Source organism: Heteronotia binoei, chromosome 3 (genome assembly GCF_032191835.1).
Source record: "Heteronotia binoei isolate CCM8104 ecotype False Entrance Well chromosome 3, APGP_CSIRO_Hbin_v1, whole genome shotgun sequence".
NCBI lineage: Eukaryota > Metazoa > Chordata > Lepidosauria > Squamata > Gekkonidae > Heteronotia > Heteronotia binoei.
Genome location: NC_083225.1, coordinates 19,973,203 through 19,998,257, shown reverse-complemented (window position 1 = coordinate 19,998,257; position 25,055 = coordinate 19,973,203).

The following is a 25,055-nucleotide window of genomic DNA, read 5'->3' as shown; positions in this document are numbered from 1 at the left end:
ACTGGCTAACCTTCTCCAAGAAATCCAAGAGGCTGGGTGAGGCAAGACTTCTCTTTGCAGAAGCCATGCTGATTTTCCCTCAGCAGGCTTTGTTCCTCGTGTGCATAATAATGCTGTCTTTAACAACAGTTCATACTAATTTACCCAGAATTCTAATTGCCATTGGCTTGTAATTTCCTGGAATGCTTCTCAACCCTTTTCCAAAAACTAGTGTAAAATTTGCCACTTCACAGTCCTGCAGAGGTTGCAAAGATTATAGCGATAAATTACATTTAGGGATGTTCAAACATCCACAACAGTTCAAGTCACAACTTGGCTTTGAATTAGTAGAATCTCTTCCAATAAAACTGGATTCTCAATTGCCTTTGCATGTCTTTTAGTAATGGCAGCAATAGCTTGACTGCAGTTTTCACTGTTACAATGTGGGCTCAGCATGGCTTGTGTAACTGTAAAAAAATAAAATAAAAAGGTAGTCCCCTGTGCAAGCACAAGTCGTTTCCAACAGTCCAGTTCTCTATATGTTCCAATTTGTAAAGGTCAGTTGTAATCTAAATTATTTTTACAATGAAAACATTGCATAAAAAACCCAACAGTTTGACTCACATCCTCCTGTTTGTTCTTTCTTTCACTGTGACCCCATAATTCCTTCCTTCCTTCCTTCCTTCCTTCCTTCCTTCCTTCCTTCCTTCCTTCCTTCCTTCCTTCCTTCCTTCCTTCCTTCCTTCCTTCCTTCCTTCCTTCCTTCCTTCCTTCCTTCCTTCCTCCCTCCCTCCCTCCCTTCCCTTCCCTTCCCTTCCCTTCCCTCTCCCCTCCCCTCCCCTCCCCTTCCCTTTCTTATTAGCCCTTACTTGCACTGTGTAATCTGCCTTAAGTCTCAGTGAGAAAGGGAGACTATAAAGTAAAGTAAAGAATAAACAGAGTCCACCTGGTCTGAAACCCACTCCAAACCAAGTCCAGAGTCACTACACCTCTCCTTGCTCCATAACCAGCTGTCCACTGAACGGTCATTTATGATGTCTAGGAACCTCACTCAAGCATGCGTTTGCCAAGTTGATGTGAGGTAGTTGAAGTCAACCAGTATTAGTTTTCCACCTCAGTCACCTCCCTTATTTCCTTCTTGATTCTGATTTCATATCCTGGCTGGCATTTATAGAGTGTTTTGGAAAGCTGCAGTTCACTGCAGGATTGGGTCTTTTACCTTTCATCCAGTCCCTTAGAAATCCTTGGCATATGCTTACTTCCACTGTGTTTGGTTTGTGTTTATCTTGATATAATATTAAAAGTGCAAATGTTTTCTTGCAGCTGTTGGCACCCCTGTAAGGAACAGAAGGAAGACCTAGTTGGCCTGCCGTCGAGTTAGTTAGAAAAATCAGCTTCTTGCTTTCTGAGTCTAACATTATATGTCACTCTGTCTTGTCAAAAATTCTATGAATATTCAATGAGGATTTTAATGTATTGTAATCAAGGAAGCAATTTCAGTGGAGAAATATTAAATATGTTGTCATCTCTGGAGGAGATTTAAATGCATTGTTTTGCCCATGAAGTGACCTTAGGAAATTTGAAAATGGTGTCTCTGTTTGGTAAAAAAAAAAAAGCTTATTTGATATAAATCAAACAGGAATAAATCCTGATAAGTTATCCAATCTCTTCACAAAGGATAAGGAAGTCTTCTAATAAGATAAGTTTTTAATCCCTGTATTTTTCTTTATCATTTATACTGAGACAAAAAGTTAAGTTGGTCTATACATCCGGACATTTGGATAGCTGAAAAGCAAAGGGTTCTGTTTTTTTTCCATGCACCTCAAGATCATCTTGTCTTTCCATACCAAAACCTCTCTGAATGCTTTCAGATTATAAAGTAAATTGTACCCTGAACTTTAATTTTTGATTGCAGATTTCCATATTGCACAGAAAGGCTCTAACTTTTAATTGTCAATCAGCTTGGAGAAATCAACAAGAAATCTCAGGGGATCCATGTTCTTATTCACGTCATGTTCTACTAATACGACTATAACATTGCAAGTATTACAGTATTCAAATCATGTTTACATGGAAGAAAAATGCATTTGTAAATACTTAACAGAAACACACACACAACCGCCTCCCCCCAATTTTCCTGGGAATAAGCCCCACTGACCACACCAGAGTAGGATTAAGAATATATGAACATAAGAGCAGCCATGTTGGATCAGGCCAATGGCCCATCCAGTCCAGTACTCTGTGGCCAAAACACACACACACACTGTGGCTAATAGCCACTGATGGGCCCCTGCTCCATATTTTTATCCAATCCCCTCTTGAAGCTGGCTATGCTTGTAGCCGCCACCACCTCCTGCGGCAGTGAATTCCACATGTTAATCACCCTTTGGAACAACAATCTAGTTTGGAGAATCCCATTTCAATACAGGAGATAGTTGATGCAATTAGAATTCAGAAAAGTAACAAGACTCCGGGTCCGGATGGACTCCCGATTGAATTTTTTAGAGCCTTTGAAGATTTATTATTACTGCCTTTTAAGAAAGTCGTGGAGAACGTCCATAATACTGCTGAGATCCCAGATTCTTGGAAAGAAGCTTTAATTACACTTATTCACAAGGAAGGCACTGACCCCTCAGAAATTAAAAACTACAAGCCAATTTCGCTTTTAAATTCTGATTACAAGATTTATGCAGCCATACTAGCAAATAGATTGAAGAAGGTAATTACTGGCCTAATTCATGAAGACCAAACTGGTTTTGTTCCGGGACGATTAATGAACCAGAATGTAAGGCTATTGTTGAACGTGATGGAATATTATAGAGAGCATCCTGATAAAGAACTTGCTACGATTTTTGTAGACGCAGAAAAGGCCTTCGATAATGTTAACTGGAACTTTATCAAAACAACATTGTCTGCGGTTGGCTGTGGTGAAGGATATTCTAGAATGGTGGAAGCGGTTTACTCAAAGCAGGTCGCTAAAGTGTGCTTCAACGGAGTAATGTCTGATACAATAGAGATTGAGCAAGGTACCAGACAAGGGTGCCCGTTATCCCCCTTACTTTTTATTTTGACGTTAGAACCATTGATCAACAAGATTAGGGAAGATACCAAAATTCAAGGGACCAGAATAAACAACATAGATTTTAAAACTATGGCGTTTGCGGACGACCTTGTATTCACTTTGGAGCAACCTTCTTCTTCGGTTACTTTTTTAAAACAGAGATTAATTGAATTTGGAGAGATATCTGGTTTTAAATTGAATGCTGCAAAAACTAAAATCTTAACTAAAAATATGAAGAAGGATCAAATCGAAATATTAGAACAACTTTCAGGGTTCAGCCATGAAAAAAAGATAAAGTATTTGGGAATTTATTTTACAAGCGATTTAAAGACTTTGTACAAAGACAACTACGAAAAAATATTGAAAGAAATCCACAAGGACTTAATTAGTTGGAAGGACCTTCAAATTTCATTGTTAGGTAGAATCGCCACTATAAAAATGAATATCCTTCCGAGAGTTTTGTTTCTGTTTCAAACAATTCCAATTGCCGTACCTAAACCTTTTTTTAAACAACTCAACTTAATGATTAAGACGTTTATTTGGCAAGGTAAGAAGGCCAGAATTAAATGGAAAGTTTTACAAGATAGTAAATTAAGAGGTGGCCTGGCTCTCCCCGATTGGAACTTGTATTATAAGGCATGTTGTATTGCATGGCTAAGAGCTTGGTGTAAGCTAGACAACAGAAAATTATTGACTATTGAAGGTGCTGGTCTGGGAGAAGGCTGGCACAGTTACATGTGGTACCATACTCCTATTAAAACTGGCCGCTTTTTCAGACATGAAATAAGAAGATCTTTGTATAAGGTTTGGGATGAAATCAAAGTGCAATATACTCATATCCCAAAATGGCTATCTCCGATTGAAGCCCTGACCCGCCCAAATTTGTACAATTGGGACAATCCACAGGATTACGCCTACTTGTTAAATGATCAGAACGAGTTGATCGAGGAGGAGCTTCCGAAGCTGGGTTGGTGGCTTCAATGTCAACTTAAATCAAGGTTCTCCAAGGATAAGGAAAAGGGCTTTGTGAATGTACCAATTGAACTAGACCTTATTTTAGAATCTAAGCAGAAGATAATTTCCAAAGCATATGATTGGCTATTGCAAGTTAGAATGCAGGATGAAGTTGTGAAAGAAGAATGGATCCGTTGGCTGAAGGATTTCGGCTACAATATAGAACTAGAAGAATGGGAAAAACTGTGGAAGCAAAACCTAAGACTGCTGAAACCAGCAGAGTTGAAAGAAAACCTATATAAAGTGATGTATAGATGGTATCTTACACCGGATAGATTGGCTAAAATTTACCCAACATATTCCAATAAATGTTGGAAGTGCCTAGAAGCTAAAGGCTCCTTGTTTCATATATGGTGGCAATGTAAAGAGGCTAGAAAATATTGGTCACAAGTTAACATTTGGACTCAAAAAATTCTGAAAATTCAAATTAACCATGTGCCGGAAATGTACCTGTTAAACATTTGTAGACAAAACCTGACTACTTCCAAACTGAAACTGTTACTGTATATAGTTACCACTGCCAGAATATTGTACGCCAAGTATTGGAAGAGTGACAAAACCCCCAATAGAGATGAATTTATTATCAAATTGTTGGATGCTGCGGAATCTGATTTAATGTCCACAAGATTAAGAAATGGCAATGTACAAAAATGTCTAGAGGACTGGGACCCTGTTTATAAATGGGTCAAAAGTAAAGGTTTTGGATTGGAGTAACTATGATTCTTTATTTATAGACTAATCAAACCTCTCCTTCTCCCAGTATGTATGACTGGGTTTTGTGGTAGTGTATTTCTTGTGTTTTTGTTTGGTATGCATGTTTCTGTGTATATGTGTTCATGTGTATTATCCTTTTTTTTCTTTTCTGTATGTGTTACCTTTTAAAATAAAAACTTTTCTCATAAAAAAAAAAGAAAAAGTAATCACCCTTTGGGTGAAGAAGGACTTCCTTTTATCCGTTTTAACCCGGCTGCTCAGCAATTTCATTGAATGCCCACGAGTTCTTGTATTGTGGGAAAGGGAGAAAAGGACTTCTTTCTCTACCTTCTCCACCCCATGCATAATCTTGTAAACCTCTATCGTGTCACCCTGCAGTCGACGTTTCTCCAAGCTAAAGAGTCCCAAGCGTTTTAACCTTTCTTCATAGGGAAAGTGTTCCGAATCATTCTAGTTGCCCTTTCCTGCACTTTTTCTGAATTCTTTCCTGACCTGCTTGGGATGAAACCACTGGTGACAGAAGAGGCTGCCCTATTGCTGTGAAATGGAGTTCCCAAACTGTCGATGCCATCAGCAGTGGCTAGGGAGGTGGGGGGATGCCAGCCACGCTGCCATGGTATTCCAGATGCCCTGTGGAAATTACCATTAACCCAGCCTGGTCCATGCCATCAGCAGATGTGGCGCCCACTACGTGTGGAGTGCTGAATGGGCACACAGACCCAGAGCAGGAGCGCATGTCAGTCGATGCATGGGGCCTCATTCACCCTAGTTACTTCCTCCTCCACAGCCACTCCTGCTGCCACGGTCAGGAGGGTGCATCCAGGGTAGCCTCCACAGCAGAATAATTTTTGCAGGCTGACACAGGGATCCTCAGAAGGTGCGGAGGCAGCAGGTGAGCCTGGGCAAATGAGCAATGGCTCGCTGGGCCCGAGGGGTGCTTTTTGTAGGGTTGCTGGCCTCGTTGTGGAGCCTGAAGTTATCCCAAAGCTACAACTGATCAGACTACAGCTATTACTTCCCCTCAAGTTCCCCTGGAGACCATGGCAGCAGCATTAATTCCGTGTTGAGCTCTCTCCCCCTCCCCAAAAGTCTTTCCTTCCCAGGTTGCACCTGAAAATCTCCAAGACTTTCCCAGCCTGCCTGAGGTAGGCAGGGCATGGCTGTGGAGAGGTGAACCAGGGAACAGAGAAGTTACTCATTTCCCATTACAAAAGAGAGCAGAGCTTAGACAGGGAGACTCTCAGCCTCCCTCTCCGTTGCTCAGTGGCCTGGCAAGGTCTGTTGAGGGGAAAATGTTTTTAAAAGTGGTGTTGCACCAATGGGATGATGTCACTTCTGGCAGAAGTGATGGCATGTCACTAACGTGATGCTCTAGGATTCAGGCAAAACTCTATGTTTTTACCATAATTTGTATCCAGGTTCTACAGCGTTGCATCCACATCCTGTTGGCGACATGATTTCACTACCAGGTATTCACCAAAAGTGATGTCATGCTGATGGTTTTAAGGTTTTGCCCAGAATCTATCAAAAGACTTCTTAAGTAAATGCAGAAGAAGCTTTAATGAAGAAACATGTAGCAAACACTTGTAACATGTATACACAAGGCTACTGCCTTTGCCAGACTGATGTAAAACAGAATTTACAAGTCCAAATAAAGGTTACAGGTTAACGGCCCATCTCTCTCTCACACACACACACACACCCAATTCTCCCACTCAAAAGTCTTTGAATTATTTCTCAGGCTGCAGTGCTACTTTCTTCAAGGTCGCATTCCAGCTCACGGACATCTTTCAATGGTTACCAGGGAGACGAGATTAGGCCCTGGCTTCCCACCCTGGTTTAGTCTCCACAGAGGCCTCCCTTGTTACCAATACTATTCTACATAAAACCTTAAAGAATACATATATGAAGGTTAGTGAATACCAATATTCTACTACAGGGATGGCCAACGGTAGCTCTCCAGATGTTTTTCGCCTACAACTCCCATCAGCCCCAGCCATCAGCCATGCTGGCTGGGGCTGATGGGAGTTGTAGGCAAAAAACATCTGGAGAGCTACCGTTGGCCACCCCTGTTCTACTACATGGGTTAGTACAGTCGTGAATATATGTGTATAGATACATGTATGGCTACAGACAACAATACAGTTATGGATATATGAATACACTTTAGATAACCGGCTCTTCATCAGCAATGACAATACTATTTGGAAAATCAGCACGGTTCGAAACAAATCCTTGTCATGGACTTGTCATTTCCCTCTGTCCCCTCCGTGCCGTTCCTCTTCCGCTGGCTGCCAGCTGATGGTTGACAACTGTAAGCTTAATACAGGGACCAAGTGTGGGGCTGAGGCTATATAAAAGGAGAAAGTGGAAATGGGATGGGGGTAGCTAAAGGGAAGTCTACTGGAGCAGATATAGAAAGGAGGAGGACGAAGAAATCAAAAGGAGAGAGACAAGTGGTCTCCAGGAGGATCCCAGACAAGGAATTGTGACCCTGAGATGGGTGAAGTTGGGCACAACTTCAGGTACTTGGACTAGTCTCTGTTTAGTAAGCAGCTGGGCTTGCACTTTCAAGGCACTTTATGGACCCCAGGTATGATGTTGTCCTGCCCTCAGAGGGCACCGCACCCCCTTACCTGTTTTTGTTCTAAATTCAAAAGTCTCGTACTCTTCAGCCTTTCCTTGTAGAGAAGGTAGTGTGACTTCCTAATCATCTTGGTCACCATCCTCTACATTTTCCCAATCTACGATATCTTCTTTGCTATCGGGTGACCAGAACTGCACGCGGAATTCTAAATGAGGCCATGCCATATCACCATACAAAGACATTACAATATTGGCTGTTTTATTTTGAGTCTTGGTAGAGGATTTCTGAAACCCTCCAGGAAACCTTCATCTGTGGATAAATCAGCACTAATTCACTTTGACAGATTTTTCACATTTGCCCTTCAAAGGGCAAATGAAAACTACTAATACGGTCTCAAGAAAACCTTCGAGATTATCAGAACACTGGGATTTTATGTAAGAACTTACACCGACTTCAAGCAGGGCGGGGAGGGGGGGGAACCTGCTGAAGACAGACCATGCTGTCTAGTCCTCAAGTTACAGCTGGGTAAGAACAGGATTGTAGGAGCGAGCAGATGGACACTGGGGACCACAAAGTCACTGGGAGCCACTACATCACAGTAGGTATAGCCGTTTTATTTATTTATTATTTTAGTTTTCTATCCCACCCTCTCTGCAAGCGAACTCAGGGCGGCTAACAGTCAATTCAAAAACAATTTATGATTATAATTTAAAAGCAATGAAATGACAATTAAACTACATTCCATGGTGCCGCTCAAAACTTCAGTATAGGCGGGGTCATAGCTTTCTTTCTTCTGACAGTGATCCTATAGTGATCCTATAGTCAGAGAAGACTCCAGGAGCTCTCCCAAGCTCCTGACCTTAGGGGCTGGTGTCAGTGGCACCTCGTCAAGAGCTGGCAAAGGGATCTCCCTTCCTGGATCACCCTGACTCAGATAGAGAACCTCCGTCTTAGTCGGATTCAACTTCAGCCAACTCAGTCTGAGCCAAGATGCTATGGCTTGTAGAACCAGGTCCAGATTGTCTGGGGAACAGTCAGACTGGCCACCCGTCAGTAGATAGAGCTGGGTGTCATCTGCATATCGATGGCATTCCAGTCCATACCTCCTGACAATCTGGGCAAGGGGGCGCATACAGATGTTAAATAACATTGGGGACAGAACCGCACCTTGTGGCACACCACGTATAAATGGGTGCCTCTGGGATGACTGGCCACCCGTCAGTAGATAGAGCTGGGTGTCATCTGCATATTGATGGCATTCCAGTCCATACCTCCTGACAATCTGGACAAGGGAGCGCATATGGCCGAGGACCTACCTACCTGAGGGACCGTCTCTCCCCATATGAGCCCCAGAGAGCGCTGAGGTCAGCTGGGAAAAACCAGCTGAATGTCCCTGGGCCAAGGGAGGCCAGATTGAAGGCCACCCGGGATCGGGCCTTCTCTGTCGCAGCTCCACTGCTGTGGAATCAACTCCCTGAGGAGGTGCGGGCCCTACGATGCTTGGATCAATTCCGTAGGGCCTGTAAGACCCACCTTTTCAAGATGGCCTTCAACTAGTGACAAAGCTAGGAAATGCTGCTGAAAATGCTTTTAGACACTGAATTCCACTGAAGATCTAATGTTTATAACGCCACATTGTTAAATGTTAATTTTAATAATCTATAATTTGTTTTAACCATGTTTTTATAAGTATAACTGATGTACAGTGCATTTTATGTTGTGAGCCGCCCTGAGCCTGCTTCGGCGGGGAGGGCGGGATAGAAATAAAAATTATTATTATTATATGATTCTTCCCCTATCACCACCCTTTGTCCCTGACCTTAGAGAAAAAAGGCCAGCCATTGCAAGGCGGATCCCCAGATCCCCATGTCGGTGAGGTGGCTAGATAGTGGTCAACCGTATCAAATGTAGCTGACAGATCTGTTATCTCCTTGATGGCGTTATCTTCTTTGTCTTACCCGGGAGCTGCCCTTTGACCTCTCCTGTCTCTCACTGTGTCCTCTCACTTACTTCTCATGGCCTTCCATTGAAACACACGTCTCTCCTGTAGATACAGTGCTCCATACACACAAGATGTCGCACGAGCTGGCCATTTGTGATAGGGAAAGTAAGAACATAAGAGAAGCCATGTTGGATCAGCCCATCCAGTCCAACACTCTGTGTCACACCACTGTGCCACACTCTGTGTCACACCACACCAAAAAAAAAAACCTAGGTGCCATCAGGAGGTCCACCAGAGGGGCCAGGACACTAGAAGCCCTCCCACTGTGCCCCCCAAGCACCAAGAATACAGAGCATCACTGCCCCAGACAGAGAGTTCCAACGATACGCTGTGGCTAATAGCCACTGATGGACCTCTGCTCCATATGTTTATCCAGTCCCCTCTTGTAGCTGCCACAACCTCCTGTGGCAGTGAATTCCATGTGTTTATCACCCTTTGGGTGAAGAAGGACTTCCTTTTATCTGTTCTAACTCAATTGCTTAGCAATGTCAAGTGACCACAAGTTCTTGTTTTGTGAGAAAGGGAGAAAAATACTTCTCTACCTTCTCTACCCCATGCATAATCCTGTAAATCTCTATCATGTCACCCTTCAGTCGACGTTTCTCCAAGCTAAAGAGCCCCAAGTGTTTTTAACCTTTCTTCATAGGGAAAAGTGTTCCAACCCTTGAATCATTCTAGTTGCCCTTTTCTGGACCTCCCCCAATGCTATAGTATCTTTTTTTTGAGGTGTGGTGACCAGAATTGTACCCAGTACTCCAAATAAATACTCTTTAGATTAGGCTTCCCTGTCCCCTGGATCTACATGAAAAAATGTAAGTTGACCCTTTTTGCAGTATCACATTTCGATGACTAGGCCAACTCTGCTATATTAACCAATATCCCAATAACGATTGCTGCTATGTTCCTTTGTCAATGCACCGTAAAAGGGGAACACCAGAGTGATCCCGTGGCCCTGAATCTGGAGGTTCAAGATACAGCCACGTGTTGTGTTTGGGCTGGGGCTGAGAGAAGAGGGGCTTGGTTGGAATCCTGTGTTCACGTAGAAGCCTCCATGTGTGTTACGCGACATCTCCCCATGAGGTAGCATGAGTTGAAACCACTCACCCTGATGTCAATGGAGAGTCCCAGATGACCACCACCACCCCCATCCCGTCAGCCTGGCTGGAAGAGAATGTGATACATTTGCCATGCCTCTGCATGCCAAGAAGTTCCAGGGGGAGCACTCAAAAGGCTTAGGAGCGATAGAAACTTTGACATGAACACAGTCGCCAGGCAAATGAAGCTTTCTTGAATTCCCCTGAGACAAGCTCCTGATCAGTCCACCTGGAGGGTTTTATGGCCAGGTTTGCTGAAAGTCCAGTTCTGTGCAGAACACCTTTGCACAGTAGCTACTTGACCATTGCGGGGTCCCAGCTCAAGAGCTAAATGCCTGTTTCAGTGGAGAAGAGGCAGGATCCCATGGTCATTCAACTGACATTTTTGAAGAATTACTTATGCTTTTTTTCAATGAGAAAGGGGACATGTTTTTAATATGTGCTCCATGTAGAACAGGAAAAACATTTCTTATCAATTGACTTCTGGCTAAAGTTTGGATCTTTCTCTTGCTGCATCAGTTAATCGCAACTCTTTCAGCAGGAGTCAGAACTGTTCATTCAGCCTTCAAACAAAATGAAAAGGCTAACTAAAGGCGGAAAATATGGCCAAAGGTCACTTTTGGGGTTAGCCCATGGAGCATACAGGAGCAGAGGCCCTCTAAAATACTATTGCAAGCACAGGAAAGTCAGAAATTCAACAGTGTGTTCCTAAAGGTAGATCCAGGTGGGCAGTCGTGTTGGTCTGAAGCAGCAGAACAAGGTTAGAGTCCAGGGGCACCTTGAAGACCAACCCAGTTTTATTCTAGTTATGAGCTTTCGTGTGCAGGCCCACTTCTTCAAGTACTTTCCTAGGCAGAGTTACACCCTTCCAGGTCCATCAGCCTCAATGGACTTAGTGGGATGTAGCTCTGCATAGGATTGCACTGTAAGGCAACTGAAGTGTCCTGACAGACATTGCACAATTGCCATTCAAACTAGGCTTCCCAACCCTCCCGCCCTGGCGGGGGACCCCAGGAATTCCAGCCTCTTCCCCCGCTCCCCCCAAAAATGGAAGCGGGGGGAGGGGGGAAACGGCGCCAAGGAGCAGGCAAGGCCGCTGCGCCACTGCCGCCCCCTCCCCGCCCACCGCAGCTGCTCCTCCGAGATGGGCCCAGGCTGAGCCCATCTCGGAGGAGCAGCCAAGAGGCGGCAGTAGCATAGGCAAAACCAGCGAGGCAAAACCAGAGAAGGGGAGGGCGGAGGCAGGCCAGGAGCATGGTGAGCCACGAATCCGGGCCCTTTTAGGACCCAGACTCGCGGCTCGCCACGCCCCCGGCCCGCCTCCACCCCCCCTCCAAATCCACGCCAGAGGCAGAGCGAAGCAGGCGAGGCCGCCGTACCGCTGCTGCCCCCCCCCCCCGCCCCACCGCAGATGCTCCTCCGAGATGGGCTCAGCCTGAGCCCACCTCGGAGGAGCAGCCACGGCGAGCGGAGAAGAGGCGGCAGCCGCGCAGCGGCGTCGCCCACTCCGAGACAGGGCGGCTCGCCACGCTCCCCAGCGCCATTTCCCCCCCTCCCCCCTAGCTCCATCCCAGTGTCTCCTGGCTCCACCCCCAAAGTCCCCAGATATTTCTGGGATTGGACTTGGCAACCCTAATTCAAACCCACCATGCGGTGTCACATCCCTGTTATGCATTTGTCGCTAAGTAACAAGCCCTGTAATGTTACTGATTACGATGTCACACACATCACAATTGTGGGGAGAAGGTTCCTCTTATACATCCTACAGTTGTCTCCCTAGACTGGTATCTCCCTGGCAGCACCCCTTTCATTCACACCTTTCATTTATATATTTCCAGTATCTCCCAACAAAAACCTGAGGTGGGTAACATCCACACAGCAGCAAAACCCATAGTTGAAACTCGCAGTGTTTGCGACTGCTGATTCCGCAGTCGTACCTGTCACTGTGCTCCACCGCCTCAGAAACATTGCTGGAAGAAGGCTCCTGGGGGGAACCTGCTTCCCATGAGTTGATAATTCACTGAAAATGTCAAGACAGTGTGCGATTGCAATAAAAAAAGGCCAACGCCATGCCGGGAATTATTAGGAAGAGAATTGAAAACAAATCAGCCAGTATCATAATGCCCCTGTATAAATCGATGGTGCGGCCTCATTTGGAGTACTGTGTGCAGTTCTGGTCGCCGCACCTCAAAAAGGATATTATAGCATTGGAAAAAGTGCAGAAAAGGGCCACTAGAATGATTAAAGGGCTGGAACACTTTCCCTATGAAGAAAGGTTAAAATGCTTGGGGCTCTTTAGCTTGGAGAAACGTCGACTGCGGGGTGACATGATAGAGGTTTACAAGATTATGCATGGGATGGAGAAAGTAGAGAAAGAAGTCCTTTTCTCCATTTCTCACAACACAAGAACTCATGGGCATTCGATGAAATTGCTGAGCAGTCAGGTTAAAACAGATAGAAGGAAGTCCTTCTTCACCCAAAGGGTGATTAACATGTGGAATTCACTGCTACAGGAGGTGGTGGCAGCTACAAGCATAGATAGCTTCAAGAGGGGGTTAGATAAAAATATGGAGCAGAGGTCCATCAGTGGCTATTAGCCACAGTGTGTATATATATGTCTGTGTGTGTGTATAATTTTTTTGGCCACTGTGTGACCCAGAGTGTTGGACTGGATGGGCCATTGGCCTGATCCAACATGGCTTCTCTTCTGTTCTTATGATCAAACTCTTGACCCAGTCTGATGTGCCTGCTGGTCTCAGCAGCTGAGCTGTGGGTGGAGAGGGAGACTTGCATGAGGCGGGGATTGGGGGGAAAGTCCTCCTCTGCAAAGGCAGTAGCAATAGTGGCTTCTCCAGGATGAGATGGACTGGGTGAGGCTGGGCTCACTCAAATGGCCAATGTTGGTGATGGTGTCTCTGGAGCTCTGCCCAGGAAGCTTCGTTCCCCATTCATTCTGGGCTCATGTTGCTCTTTTCCTCAAGCAGCACCAAGACTTGCTGTCAATAAAGTGGATCCTTGCTTAACGTAAGAGCCACATAGAATAAATGTCAGATGGGAAGGAAGGGAGGGAGGGGTGGAAAAAAAACAACTTTAACTTTAAATGTATTCTCCAAGCCACTGGCTTGGCTTGGCAAAGAGATTTAAAGAGCCTTCTCTAAGTTGGCTGATGGGGTGGTGGGGGCTTTGAGAGCCACACAAGATGTGTGAAAGAGAAACATGTGGCTCCTGAGCCACAGTTTGACCACCCGTGTCCTATACTGTGTATTATTTGATATGAAATACGGTGGAGGTGGAACCTGACTTAACTATGAGCATCTGGATTCTCCCAGGCCTGTACTTCTGGGAGACATGAGCCTCACAACTTGGAAAAAAACAATGGTTAGATGGAATACATAAGAAGTCTCACTGCCGGATCGATCACAGCTACAGTAATTTATAAGGGGAAATAGCTCCAGTCCTTCTGTTCGTTTTCACAAATCACTTGCTACATTTGTGTATTCCTTAGCTCACTTTCACGAGTATCTTAAGAACAAAAATGCAAAATCACTGTCAGCGTTATCGATTCAACGTGGACTTGATTCCTAGGGTGCCCAAGTTAATGCAAAGCATGACTACGCCAGTGCTTAAGGCAGAATTTGAAAGGTTGCGTAGGTCAATGCGGCAGACGCATTTGAAGTCAATTTCACGGGGGAAAGCAAAACCCTTCCAAAGCTGTTGTCTGTGCCATAAGCTGGACACAACCCATCATATCTGCATGCAGGGCTGGGAAGCGCAGGTGCATGGTGATTGGTGCAGCTGGCAAGGGGGCAGCCATGCCCCAATATTCTAGGGCATAATACAGTTTGTGAGACTGGACTTCATCACCTGTAAGTATCTGGAGGCTCCGTTTATTCAATACATCAAGGTGCTGAATTGCAATAGCTGCAGAGAGCTGCTCCTACCAACATGGGTGCCTAAGACACTCCCTGCGGGTACCTCACCAAACCCTGGGTGTTGCTTTACTGTTCGGGAAGCCATAAAACGGACTGTCTAGGAAATGATATTTTAAAGAATCCTTTTTTAAAAATGCTGAATCCACACCACGCTGCAACGATCACTTATTCTGTCAAGTGACTGGGCTTCATGTTTAATTTTTATTGCTAGTAGCACAACAGTGCCTTCAACCATCATATAAGTTCTTGTCACCCGATTAAGTTACCACTGGAGCAAGCTGCGCCCAGGGCACCCCTGAGAGTCATCGCTTGGGGGCTTTTGAAAAATGCAGCATTTTTACACCATTTGGCGAGTTATTGCTGCTTTCTGAGATGAGCAGCATCTTGCGAGGTGAAATATAGTCAGCAATTATTTCCCTTTTGTGAAAGATCTGACAAATATCGCTGCACACCCAATCCAACACAGCCACCACTGATATGCTAGGCCTTGGGGAAAGGGGCTCGAATGGTTAAGCAAGCAAGCAAGCCAACCAACCGCAAAAGCCATCTGTGGCCCTCTTCCACCCTGCCCTCCTGGGTTTCCCCCACACCTGGAGGGGCTTTTCTTTCTGTCTGGGCAACCACATGAACAAAGCAGGAGTCAAGTGGCACCTTTAAGACCAACCAAGTTTTATTGACAACGTAAGCTTTCGAGTGCTCAGCTTGGTTGGTCTCAAAGGTGCAACTTGACTCCTGCTTTGTTCAACTGCTTCAGACCCACACGGCTGCCCTCTTGGATCTATTGCCACCACATGGCCTTTGCAGGAATTGCCCACTAGGAGGGCCAGGGCTTTTTTAAATAGCAGGAACATACACAAATGCAGTTGCAGCTGGCTTGGCATCAGGGGTGTTGCCTTAGACACAAATGAGTTTCTGTTGAGCCAGTTTGGTGTAGTGGTTAAGTGCATGGACTCTTATCTGGGAGAACCGGGCTTGATTCCCCACTCCTGCACTTGCAGCTGCTGGGATGGCCTCAGGTCAGCCATAGCTCTTGTAGGAGTTGTCCTTGAAAGGGCAGCTTCTGGGAGAGCTCTCTCAGCCCCACCCACCTCACAGGGTGTCTGTGGTGGGGGAGGAAGGGAAAGGAGATTGCAAGCCGCTCTGAGACTCTGATTCAGAGAGAAGGGCGGGGAATAAATCTGCAATTCTTCTTCTTCTTTTCTACAAAAACCCTTTTTGAAGCAATGAAGGCATCAGGGGGTGTGGCCTAATATGCAAATTAGTTCCTGCTGGGGGTTTTCCACAAAAGAAAGCCTTGGCCAGTACTAGTCCCAGCTTCTCTTCCGAGCTCTGAGGCATCTCCCACTATCCAGCATCTTGTTATCATGGGGGCGGTTTATAGCCTTGTCCACCAGTAGGGGGTTAGTCACTAGGAGAGCCAGTTTGGTGTAGTGGTTAAGTGTGCGGACTCTTATCTGGGAGAACCGGGTTTGATTCCCCACTCCTCCACTCGCACCTGCTGTTATGGCCTTGGGTAAGCCATAGTTCTGGCAGAGGTTGTCCTTGAAGGGACAGCTGCAGTGAGTGCCCTCTCCAGCCCCACCCACCTCACAGGGTGTCTGTTGTGGGGAAGGAAGGGAAAGGAGATTGTGAGCCGCTCTGAGACTCTGTCCTTGAAAGGGCAGCTTCTGGGAGAGCTCTCTCAGCCCCACCCACCTCACAGGGTGTCTGTTGTGGGGGAGGAAGGGAAAGGAGATTGTGAGCCGCTCTGAGACTCTTTGGAGTGGAGGGCGGGATATAAATCCAATATCTTCATCTACCTCACAGGGTGTCTGTTGTGGGGGAGGAAGATAAAGGAGATTATGAGCCGCTCTGAGACTCTTCGGAGTGGAGGGCGGGATATAAATCCAATATCTTCTTCTTCTTCTTCTTCCAACTGACTGCCCAGCCCTTCTTCCTGGTGCTCCTTTAAAAACAGCATTTCCAAGATAATGGAGGCCTCTGTGGTACAAAGAACCATTCCCAGCATCAGAAGTTATTAAGTACCGTATTTGCCGGCGTATAAGACGACCCCCCAACATTTCCACTCAAAATATAGAGTTTGTTATATACTCGCCATATAAGACTACCCCCTCTTCCGCACACCATTGTACGGCCGCAGCACGACCGCAGCGCCTCCAGCCCGCCCCTGCATCTCCCTGTGACCGGCACTAGTGCACAAGTGCGCATGTGCGAGTTCTGCGTAGACAAGGGGCGGGCCGGAGTGCCGCTGCTTCCCGCCGAACAGAACGGGCCGGTCACGCCGAAAAGGCTGGCACCCCTGTCTCACTGCTGATGCTCGCTGCAGCCACGCTGATGACCCGCCGCGGCCGCGCTGGATACCGCGCGATACTGGATGGTATGTAGAATGAGGTGGGTGGGCATCGGGAGGCCACTATGGGCAGCTATGTCTATCCCAACTGAAGTGCACCCGGCGTATAAGACGACCCTCCCACTTGAAAACATGTTTTTCAGGGGGAAAAAGTAGTCTTATACGCCAGCAAATACTGTATTTATTTTAAAAATATTCCAAGGATGCCCTCAGCACAGCACCAGATTAAGCAAGGGACTGCAAAGGAAACAGTAAAATGCAATTTCTCTGTCCCTCCCTCTATACATAATCTGCTAGATGGCAAAAATGAGACAGGCTCCATAGCTTAGATAGTTTTCCAGGCTCCCATTACCTTGAAGTCTCTTTCAGGTGTACAGTGACCCAGTGGCGTCACTAGGGTGGGTTGCACCCTGGGGCCAAATGCGTGCGTTGCACCCTGGGGCCAAGTGCGCCCTGCTGGCTGCGCAAAAGCGTGGGAAGGCAGGAAGCCCCTCTCCCTCCCCGCCAGTGTTTTGGAGGGAGCTGCGCCCCCTCCGCCTTGCGCAAGCGTCGACGGCCGCCTCTAGTTGCTGCCCGCCTGGAGCCCGCACCTGGGGCAGAGCGGGCGGATGTGCCCCGGTCGGTAGACGCCGCGAAGCCCCCTTCCCTTCACAGGCCCGCCAGCACCCGGGAGGAGCCGCCTGCCAGCCAACCACCATGCGTCAGGCCTTGACTCAGCCGCGTCCCAGCGTCATCCCCCTCTCCTCTGACTCCATGGGTGACTCACTGCTCCAGGCGCGGGCTCCGGGCGGGCAGCAACTAGAGGCGGCCGTCGACGCTTGCGCAAGGCGGAGAGGGGGGCCAATGAGAATGCTCTGGGGGAGGGCCAATGGCCCCCTTGGCCCCGCCCCAGTGACGCCGCTGCAGTGACCTCCTCTTCCATAGACTTCAAGGATGAGTTCTGTCTGCCAGTTTGGTGTAGTAGCGAAGTGTGCGGACTCTTATCTGGGAGAACCAGGTTTGATTCCCCACTCCTCCACTCGCAGCTGCTGGCATGGCCTTGGGTCAGCCATAGCTCTGGCAGGAGAGTTGTCCTTGAAAGGGCAGCTGCTGTGAGAGCCCTCTCAGCCCCACCCACCTCACAGGGTGTCTGTTGTGGGGGAGGAAGGGAAAGGACATTGTAGGCCGCTCTGAGACTCTGTCCTTGAAAGGGCAGCTGCTGTGAGAGCCCTCTCCAGCCCCACCCACCTCACAGGGTGTCTGTTGTGGGGGAGGAAGGGAAAGGAGATTGTAGGCCGCCCTGAGACTCTGTCCTTGAAAGGACAGCTGCTGTGAGAGCCCTCTCCAGCCCCACCCACCTCACAGGGTGTCTGTTGTGGGGGAGAAAGGGAAAGGAGATTGTAGGCCGCCCTGAGACTCTGTCCTTGAAAGGGCAGCTGCTGTGAGAGCCCTCTCCAGCCCCACCCACCTCACAGGGTGTCTGTTGTGGGGGAGGAAGGGAAAGGACATTGTAGGCCGCTCTGAGACTCTGTCCTTGAAAGGGCAGCTGCTGTGAGAGCCCTCTCCAGCCCCACCCACCTCACAGGGTGTCTGTTGTGGGGGAGGAAGGGAAAGGAGATTGTAGGCCGCCCTGAGACTCTGTCCTTGAAAGGACAGCTGCTGTGAGAGCCCTCTCCAGCCCCACCCACCTCACAGGGTGTCTGTTGTGGGGGAGAAAGGGAAAGGAGATTGTAGGCCGCCCTGAGACTCTGTCCTTGAAAGGGCAGCTGCTGTGAGAGCCCTCTCCAGCCCCACCCACCTCACAGGGTGTCTGTTGTGGGGGAGGAAGGGAAAGGAGATTGTAGGCTGCCCTGAGACTCTGTCCTCGAAAGGGCAGCTGCTGTGAGAGCCCTCTCCAGCCCCACCCAGCTCACAGGGTGTCTGTTGTGGGGGAGGAAGGTAAAGGAGATTGTAGGTCGCTCTGGCCCCTGTCTTTGAAAGGGCAGCTGCTGTGAGAGTCCTCTCAGCCCCACCCACCTCACAGGGTGTCTGTTGTGGGGGAGGAAGGTAAAGGAGATTGTAAGCCACTCTGAGACTCTGTCCTTGAAAGGGCAGCTGCTGTGAGAGCCCTCTCCAGCCCCACCCAGCTCACAGGGTGTCTGTTGCGGGGGGCGGGGAAGGTAAAGGAGATTGTGAGCTGCTCTGAGACTCTTCGGAGTGGAGGGTGGGATATAAATCCAATATCTTCTTCTTTTTCTTCTTCTGCCTGGATGGAATCAGCACAAACAGAGATCCTGTTCCTTGCTCTGAAGAGTTTTATCATCTCTTTTTCTTTTCCCACTGACCTAGTCAGAGAAAGAAGTTTTTCTCAAAGTTTCCAGGACCTTGGTCCTGAAGTTTTTATAGCACTTAATTACTCCACATCTCTATTCCATGCTAGATACCACCTGTCTAGCTGAGGATGTGGAAGCTGGGATTGAAATATTCAGTTAATACAGCAGAGTTTTCCCCAGTCATAGAAGTGTCATACTGGGTGCAGTAAATATCTCCCAAGGAGTATATTGCAAATATAGTTAAACCTAGGCTTATTCAAGTTGAACCAGTTCACATTTAGTCAAAAGAAGAGAAAGAAGCCTAATCTAAAAAGTACATTCCTTGTCACAAATGACCAGCTTGTCTGGCATCATGCGTGTGGAAGCATGAGGACATTGTCTCTACAGTAAGGACCCACAGAGATGTGTGTCTCCGTGGAAAGCCATGTAAAGGAAGGGAGAGAACAGAGCCCAGCTCCCAGGTTAAGACAAAGAGAGGCATCCCATTCAGGGAGAAGAAGAAGAAGAAGAAGAAGAAGAAGAAGAAGAAGAAGAAGAAGAAGAAGAAGAAGAAGAAGAAGAAGAAGAAGAAGAAGAAGAAGAAGAAGAAGAAGAAGAAGAAGAAGAAGAAGAAGAAGAAGAAGAAGAAGAAGAAGAAGAAGAAGAAGATGATGATGATGATATTGGATTTATATCCCACCCTCCACTCTGAAGAGTCTCAGAGCGGCTCACAATCTCCTTTCCCTTCTTCCCCCACAACAGACACCCTGTGAGGTGGGTGGGGCTGGAGAGGGCTCTCACAGCAGCTGCCCATTCAAGGGCAACCTCTGCCAGAGCTATGGCTGACCCAAGTCCATGCCAGCAGGTGCAGGTGGAGGAGTGGGGAATCAAACCCAGTTCTCCCAGATAAGAGAGCTATGGCTGACCCTAGGCCATTCCAGCAGCTGCAAGGGGAGGAGTGGGGAATCAAACTCGGTTCTCCCAGACAAGAGTCTGCACACTTCACCAATACGCCAAACTGGCATCTAGCCCAGGGGTGTCAAACTCATTTGTTATGAGAGCTGAATCTGACATAAGCGAAATATTGTCGGGCTGGGCCATGTGAGGCCAGGCCATGTGTGCACCTATTTAAGATTAGGTAGCAGAGATAGAAACTTTATAAAGGACACAGACACAATTAAAGAATTTAAAAAAAAAACCCTTAAAACATACTTAAAATATTAGCACTTATTGGTCTTAAAGGTGCGTTCTTTGTCTCGCTCCAATGGCACCCAGGGACCTGGGCAAAGGAAGCTCTGGCTCTTTCCTTCCTTTCCCAAGGGACCAGGAGGGGGAGGAGGCTCAGCCAATAGAAGAGAGAGAGATGCTTGGTTCAGTAGCTCTGCTGTGCAATTGAGGGAGCCTGGCAAAACAAGTCATCTCTCTCCCCCTTCCTCCCCAAGGGAGGAGCCTCAGCCAATGGAGAAAATAGAGGCTTTGCTCTGTAGTTCCTGTGCGATTGAGCAAGCCTGGCAAAGCAAGCTGTGATGCAGAAGGAAGCAAGAGAGAGGGAGAAGGAAGCAGATGACAGCCGGTTGCTCGGGGGCCTGATAGGAGCCCTCTGGGGGCCTGATTTGGCCCCCGGGCTGCATGTTTGATACCTCAGAGCTAATTGGAGTGAGTGGGAGATGCAGGCCTAGGCCTCGTAAACGGTGAAGCAAATGGAGTGCAAGAAGCACTGGCCCTCTTCATCAGAGATACTCTTGACTAGCTGGTGGCAGAGATCCAGAGAGAACTGCTCTGGGTGGTGTGGACTCAGGAGAGTGGGGCACCACCAGGTGGAGACCTGAGAAGGTTGCTGAATGTCTTGACCTTTCAGATGACCCAAAGCAACCTTTTTAAACAATATGTTGTCAAAGGCTTTCACAGCCTGAGTCCATTGGCTGTTTTAGATTTTCCGGGCTGTATAGAAGTGATCTTGGCATAGTTAGTTCTAACATTTTTGCCAGCAACTGTGACTGACATCCTCAGAGGTGGAACCCAGAAAACTGGAGTTCTCTCTGGGTCAAATTGAGAAGAAGTCGGTAGGCAGGTAATTTATATCTGCTCAGGCATGCCTACCAGCTTCTTCTCAATTTGACCCAGAGAGAACTCCAGTTTTCTGGGTTACACCTCTGAGGATGCCAGTCGCAGGTGCTGGCGAAACGTCAGGTCTCACAATGCCAAGACCACGGCCACACAGCCCGGAAAATCTACAACAGCCAACCTTCTTAAACCTTCATTTTTCACAGCAGAGATGGCTAATAAAAGCTAATAGAATACTATGGGGTGGAGGAATGTATAGCTTTTATTTATATCATTATGCTAGAGGTACACCTGTGTGAAGGGTAGTAATAGCGGCTATACCCAAAGGGCACACAGAGAAAATGCGGGGAAGAAACAGACACCAGGACCAAAGTGATTCTTGTTCTGAAGGTGGTAGTTTGTGTTTAAGAAATAAAGTTGATGTTTGCGCACCACTTGCTGTCCCCATCACTGCCCGAGTTCACAATACTTGATGGTACTTTGAATCCTGCATGAGCAGTTCTTCTTCCTGCCAAAACCCTGGCAGCAACGGAGGATGAAGCACCAGCAAGACCAATCGTTCTTTCTTCCAAAACGCATATTACTCTCCTTTCCTCCCTTTTATCTTCACAACAGCAACAACCCTGTGAGGTAGGTGAGAATGTGTGGTTTGGGTGAGAGTGTAGGACCGGCCCAAGTTTCCGTAGCACAGGTGAAATTTGAACCTGGGTCTCCTAGATCCTAGTCTGGCATTCTAACCACCACGCCACACTGGCTCTGATAGCTTAGGGAGGTTCTTACACAGACACCCTCAGTTTTGGAAAGGAGGCGACATGTTTTATCTCCCCTTTCTGTGCTGCCTGGGCTGAGGAGACAAGACTGATCTTGAGGAGCCAACGGTGTAGGAGGGTTACATGGAGTTTGTTTGTTGTTCTATTTACTATTCTGTGTAGAGAACAATAAAAATCTTAAGGGGTAGTGGAGCTCCCATGGCAGAGATGCAATTTGAACCTGGTGCTCTTAACAACTGTGCCACACTAGTTTTGACAGATCAGGGAAGTTCTTAACGTCCCTTTGCTTTGTAAAGTATGGAATCTCTCCCACCTTCCATGTCTGCGCTGCCTCTACCTTCCTGGCTTCTTGTGAGTAAACTTTTGCTTTCACTGGAATCTGACGCCAGTGGCCAGTTCAGTGAATTATTACAGTCCTTGACCAGAACATTTTAATCATTTAGAACAACCTTTAAAGTACCTTATAAAAAGTCCCACAAAGAATCTGCATGTCAAGAGTTGATAATTTAAGAGTTATGACAGTAAGAAAGAATAAAAAGATTACAATTTAATCAAACGAAGCTGCCTTATACTGAATCAGACCCTCGGTCCATCAAAGTCAGTATTGTCTACTCAGACTGGCAGTGGCTCTCTAGGGTCTCAAGCTGAGGTTATTCATGCCTACTTGCCTGGACCCTTTTTAGTTGGAGATGCCGGGGATTGGACCTGGGACCTTCTGCTTCCCCAGCAGATGCTCTACCACTGAGCCACAGCCCCATTCAAGGCTCTCTAGAGTCTCCAGCTGAGGTTTTTCACACCTATTTGCCTGGACCCTTTTTAGTTGGAGATGCCAGGGACTGAACCTGGGACCTTCTGCTTTCCAAGCAGATGCTCCACCACAAAGCCACCGTCCTTCCCCATTTAGAAATCCTTAATTCTTTCAATCATTTAGAAATTCACTTTAAAATTTGTTAAAAGATTTACAGTTTGGCCTATTTGTCTTACTTTTTGCATTCTTTATAAACCTGGGAACCGAACCTAGCCACCTGTCTTGTTGCCTGGTGGTTCCTATCTGACGGAAGATAATCTAATTCAAGTGTATTTGATCTGCCAGGGAACCTTTCCAACAGCGGGCTAATTTCCCTTTGGCTCACTGTATGAAAAGAGCAACCAAAGAATAGATGCTCCAGAGAATCCATTTCAGACTGGGAACAGCAACAGAGCCGAGGTACACAATGAGTCCCTTTATATCTTCCCTCTACAACAGATCGCAGGGACACAATCCTAGCTAAGGTAAAGGCTCTTCTAAAGGCGCGAGATTCAAGGGAATACAGGTAGATGATGAGAGCAACTATGTACCTGGTGGCCAGTTTCGAGACTCCCGACTTAAATTTTCTGACGAGTTGTGCCTGCCACAGAGAAGCTAAGCTTGTACCACTGGAGGGGAGGGTTCTCAAGACTGGACCGGGGATTTCTAATTCCCTCCATCCTTGGCACTGCAGTGGCCTAAGCCTGCCTGTGGTCAAGTTTCAGACGACAAGCTCCCTTTTCCGCTGCGTTAAGTCTGCCACAAACAGACAGAGCCTCTTATATCTCATTGTTATCATTAATCTCAGCAATGTTTGTGCTATGAATAGATCTCTTTTTTTATAACCTCCGTGTTGGAACATTAGCCCTGCGGTCTCAGAGAGCTGATGCTCCTCCTAACTGCTTGCTTGGAAGGGCCTCAATCTGCGTGGAGCATCGGAGAACGAACTCCACCGCAGAGGCCTGCAAAAAATGCTTGCGCGCACCAGGCAGGCTCTCGCCTTCCTGCAGCCACTGGGCAGGGCTTCCTGGAAGCAGGCTTAGGACTCAAGGCCTTGCTCTGCTGGGCTCCCAGCGCAGGCAGCCATAATCTGAGCGAGCGGCGTCGAGCCCTTGCTCTCTGCCACAGCCTGCATGACGCGCGTCAGCTGACTCAGCCTGGCTGGGGAATTGGGGGAGAAAAGAAATCTTTCGTTTGACGTCTGACGCCGGAGCTTTTCTCAAAAGGCCAAGGAGGCTTCTTTGGCGACCCTTTCCCAGTCCCTGTGGAGGTTTCCCAAGGGCAGATCTTAAAGGAACCGGAGCTGCCGACCTGACGGGTCTTTTGCTGGAGCTTTGGCTGCATTTCCTGCAGATGTTCACTCTTGGTGAAACGTGCAAATACTTTCAGCAGAAGGGAAACATTCAGGGGTGGCATAAACAGGGACATGGGGTGGAGGGGACGGGTGTTCTGGCTGGGATTGGGGGGATGGCGGAGCCTCACAAGAGGCTTCAGCCTTTGCCAGCGTCCTCATGGATCGGGCTCTTGTGCCTTTTACAAGTTCTGTAGAGACCTGACATAACAACATAAGAGAAGCTATTTTGGATCAGGCCAATGGCCCATCCAGTCCAACACTCTGACTCACATAAGAACATAAGAGAAGCCATGTTGGTTCAGGCCAATGGCCCATCCAGTCCAACACTCTGCGTCACATAAGAACATAAGAGAAGCCATGTTGGATCAGACCAATGGCCCATCCAGTCCAACGCTCTGTGTCACAGAAGAACATGAGAGAAGCCATGTTGGATCAGGCCAGTGGCCCATCCAGTCCAACACTCTGACTCACATAAGAACATAAGAGAAGCCATGTTGGTTCAGGCCAATGGCCCATCCAGTCCAACACTCTGTGTCACAGAAGAACATAAGAGAAGCCATGTTGGATCAGACCAATGGCCCATCCAGTCCAACACTCTGTGTCACATAAGAACATAAGAGAAGCCATGTTGGTTCAGGCCAATGGCCCATCCAGTCCAACACTCTGTGTCACATAAGAACATAAGAGAAGCCATGTTGGATCAGGCCAATGGCCCATCCAGTCCAACACTCTGTGTCACAGAAGAACATAAGAGAAGCCATGTTGGATCAGGCCAATGGTCCATCCAGTCCAACACTCTGTGTCACATAAGAACATAAGAGAAGCCATGTTGGATCAGGCCAATGGCCCATTCAGTCCAACACTCTGTGTCACAGAAGAACATAAGAGAAGCCATGTTGGACCAGGCCAATGGCCCATCCAGTCCAACACTCTGTGTCACATAACAGAAGCCCTGTTGGATCAGGCCAATGGTCCATCCAGTCCAACACTCTGCGTCACATAAGAACATAAGAGAAGCCATGCTGGATCAGGCCAATGGCCCATCCAGTCCAACACTCTGTGTCACACAAGAACATA